Source organism: Pan troglodytes, chromosome 23 (genome assembly GCF_028858775.2).
Source record: "Pan troglodytes isolate AG18354 chromosome 23, NHGRI_mPanTro3-v2.0_pri, whole genome shotgun sequence".
NCBI lineage: Eukaryota > Metazoa > Chordata > Mammalia > Primates > Hominidae > Pan > Pan troglodytes.
In genome coordinates this window covers 699,366-703,497 of record NC_086016.1, presented here as the reverse complement: position 1 = coordinate 703,497, position 4,132 = coordinate 699,366, and the positions used below count along the sequence as shown (strand labels likewise).

General features: G+C 63.1%; 1 pseudogene; it reads right to left on the bottom strand.

Moving 5' to 3' along the window:
* Positions 1-426: 426 nt before the first annotated feature.
* Positions 427-3,889, bottom strand: LOC129137928 (tektin-4-like; annotated as a pseudogene).
* Positions 3,890-4,132: the final 243 nt, after the last annotated feature.

The following is a 4,132-nucleotide window of genomic DNA, read 5'->3' as shown; positions in this document are numbered from 1 at the left end:
GAGTCCCTGAGGGCTGGGGGTGAAGACATGAGAGAGTCCGGGGCCCCCAGTGCGCTCTGGAGAGTCATGCTGCCTGTTTTGTCTGAGCTCTGATCCAAGAACCCCCCTCCTTGGTGGTCACCAGTTCCCAAATCCTGCTCAAAGACTGGGGACTCAGTGGTGGTAAAGGCCACGCTGAGTCCCTAGAGTCAGAGCCCTGCCTGCCAGGCCAGGACTCTTGGGGACCTCCCGGGCGGTCAATGCTCCCCAGACCACCTCCTGCCTCCATCATCCCCACAGCTCCTCCTGCTCAGTCATGGGTGTTGCAACACCCTGCGATCATACCCAGTGTCACCTGGTTTTACATAGGTTTACGGAGAGGTGACGCTTGCTTCTGGGGTCCTTTGGGATAAGTGGGACAGAGGAGAAAGGTGTTGAGGGCCCAGGTCAGGTGATGAGAGTGGGCACAGTGGTTTGCAGGAGCGGGAGCCATCTTCGGGGTTGAGGGTGCCCCATTTTGTGCAGGTGGTGCTGCAGCTTGTGCCGCGCGTCCTCCAGCTCCTCACAGCGGCGCCCGAAGGCCAGGTTCACGGCCTCACACTGGAGTACCAGGTCCTCGGAGGTTTTGCGAAGGCTGCAGTCCACCAGCACCCACAGGTTGGCCGAGTCCAGGCGCTCGCGCTAGGCGCGGCACAGATTGTCCTGCGTGAACTTGGTCCAGGTCTCCGGGGTGGAGGCGCTGCGGGGTGGGAGACAGCCAGGGGAGGGTCGGGAGGCTCTGCCAAATGCTGGGGGCCCTGCCACGCCCCCATTCCCTGTCTGTGCCCCATGCTCCTGGAGGAACTGCATGGACTCCAATGCACCCCGTGCAGACCCACGAAGCCCAGTCCCCCAAGCTGCCTGCCTCCGAGTGCCCCCCGCCCACAACTCCCCTGAGTCCTCCCACACCCTACCCACCCCGGGCACTTAGTCCCCTCCTGCCCCCGCAACCCCGTTCCCAGCACCGCTGCCCCCGAGGCCCCCTCTGCAGCACCTCCGTCCCCCGCAGCCTCCCTTCCCTAGTACCCAGCGCCCGCGTCCGCTTCTCGCACCCAGGAGTTTGCCGAGCTCAAGTGGGCGGTGGTCGCGCTCCCTCTGCTGGCCTTGGGTGGAAATGCAATCCTGCCGGCGCCTGGGGCTGACCCCACCCCACCCTGTCCTGTCTACGGGCAACCAGGCTGTGCACGCGCTGGGCACTTGAGGAGGTCTTGCTCGCTTACTCATGCCAGGGGCAGACAGTTGCCCAAGTGCCCTCGGGGGCGAGGGCCTCTGGGCCAGGCTGGGGGAAGGAGCCCCGCTGGGGCCCCCAGGCAGAGGGAGGCGAGACCACAGCCAGGGCAAGCGCGGGGGCAGAGCTGGCCCCCACCCTCTTGGAAGGTGGTGGAGTGCCAGATGAGTCTACACCTCGGTGCTCTGGCTGTGGTGGCGCCCGCAGGTCTTGTCGAGGTTGTAGGCCTCCACCTTGTCCGACCAGTGCATCTTGCAGATCTCCGTGTGCTCCCGGTTCAGTCTGGGGCGGGGTGGGGCAGGGCATTGGTGTGTGGCCAGGGAGGGCCCCGCCGGGGACCCTCCATGCTGCAGGCTAGGCCTTCATGCCCGCTTCAGGAGGGAGCTCTGGGCCGGCTGTCCTCGTGCTCAGCAGTGACCAAGAGCTGCCGCCCATGCTGGGAGGCTGCAGATCAGTTGTGGCACTGGGCTTTGGCCACTCAAACTCAGGCTGGGCCGGAACCTCCCCCACCCAGCCCTGTGCTCCCACTGTGACCTGGGACAGCCCCTGCCGGCTCTGAGCTTCAGGGTCCTGTCGTTCAATGCCTTGCCCCAGGACCAGCCGTGGGTGGGGTCAGGAGTCATCCCTTGGGCAGCCCTCGACCCACCGGATCTGGCTCACTGCTTGCACGATGGCTCTCTTCAGCAGCTGCTGAATGTTCCGGATGAGCTCAGCTTCCTGAGGGAGGAGACGCCCTGAGCACCAGAGCCGGTCCTTGGTGAGGATCCCAGGAGGCCCAGCTGCTGCAGGCCTTGGTCTACACCTGAGCAACCAGAAGGAGTTGAATGCCGGGCCTGAGCTCTGACTGTGCAAGTTCTGCTCTCTCACTGGGTTTATCCTGGGCTTTTGGGCATTCTCCTTGGTGCATTGTAAGTGGGGTGTTTTCCTCCAGGGCCTTCTATGGGCTGCTGGGAAGGTCCCTCAGCGGCAGTTCCCACGCCCCAGGCCTCAAGAGTCATCACTGCTGCTCACTCACTGCACCCAGGAACGTTGGCCTGCCCCTGGCCTCTGGACAGCCCCTGAGGACCCTAACTCTGGGGGCCCAGATGCCCGCCCAGGCTCCCCCTCAGGGTTCTGTGTTGGGAAAGACCATCCTCACACCAAGAACAGGAGGAAGACCCTGTGTTTCTTCTTACTGCCTGGCCAGTTTAATTTTCTGTGTGTAGGAACAAGCCTTTTTTCCCTGTGATTGGGGTCTTTGCCTGGACCACCAGCTACCTCCTTGTGTGCCAGGGCCCGAGTCCTGCACCCCTCTGTCCCTGGGTTTTCCTCTTCCTGCGCTGTCAGTGTCTCCGTCACTTCGCAGGCACCCTTGTTGCAGGCAGAGGGTTTGTGGGAGCTGCAGCAGTTCTTGAGGCACTGAGAGGGTGCAGGGGGATAGGCCTGCAGAAGGGGAAGGGAGGGAGGAGGGAAGGCATGAGGGGAGGGAGGGACTCAAGGTTTCTTGCCTGAGTTTGGGGGTATGGCAGGAGACCCGCTGCCTCCACCCTACATCTTTCACAAATGTCTACAGGCCTTTAGTGGTTCTCATGGAGGCCCCAGGCTCTGAGAGCTCAGGGAATTCTCCAGAGCCAGCATCAGGGCCAGGACTGAGTTACTCTCTCACCCTATGGGGTTGCCCCATAGACAAGCTGGGCTGGATTAGGAAGTTACAGGTGACATGGAGAAGGGGACCTGTGGGTGCAGATCTTCGTGTCCCCGGCTCTGTATAGGATGAATGGGAGCAGTAGATCCCAGCCTATCCCACCCTACCTGTCCACACCCGCAGTGCTGGCCCAGACCTGGGTTTCCACCTTGGGAGCAACTGTCCCAACCAGGGAGCATCTCTGGGGAGCCCAGGGTCAGGATGACTATGCCAGGACTCAAAGGGATTGGAGGACGAGAGGAGAAACAGCTGCTTGGAAGTCAGGGGCCTTCTGGGGCAAAACTGCCTCCTGTCACTAAGGGGCCAGATTTCAGGACTCAGGGGTCTCACGCACAGAGGGCTGGTCTCCCGTGTGCTTGCAGCAGCACGTGGCTTGTCCACATGAACTGCCGGGGGCTCCTCCTCTCTGTGCCCACAAGTCCTGGCCACCCAAGGCTGCTGGCACCTTCAGCAGCTCCGTCTCCACATGGTCACGCACGAGGTTGGCGTGCTGGTGGCGCTGGCTGCACTGCATGTTGTCAGTGGCGATGGAGAAGGGCACCTCCATGGCATCCAGGGCGCGCTCCAGCCGTTTCTTCTGGGCCAGCAGCAGGTCGGTCTCCGCAGCCAGCGCCTCCACCTCGCGCTGCAGCTCCGACTTCCAGCTGTGCGTGTCCTGCAGTCGCTCGCCCACTCTGCACGTGGAGTCTTGCTGTGTCGGCTGCGTCAGCGCCTGGGTCTCTGCGGCCAGCTGATGGCTCTCATGCCCCTGCAGCTCCCGCTCTGCTGGTTGCAGTCGGCGAAGGCCTGGTGGTAGCGAGCATAGCAGTTCTGGAACCACACCTCCAGCCGGCGGTGGCCAGGCCGGAGGACGTGTAGGCGCCCGTGTTGCGGGCCACGTCATACTCTTTGCAGGGCAGCTCGCAGGGTGGCACTTTCTGCGGGGCCGGCTCTGGTAGGAGCACATCCGTCTGCACCATGGTGTCTGCCGCCCACCAGGACCAGGGGAGTGAGGAGTGTGTGTGGTCAGCTTGCTGCGGTCAGCCCAGTGCAGTCATCGGTCGGCTCCAACGGCTCAGTCCCAGAGCAGGACGCGGCTCCCAGTCGCTTGGGTGACGCAGTAAACCAAGAGCTTCCTGTTGCCAAGAAACGGGATCTCTTCTCCAGTGGCTAGGGGAGGGGTCATCCAGGGCGGTGGGCAGAATTGCCCTCTTAAAGGGCCA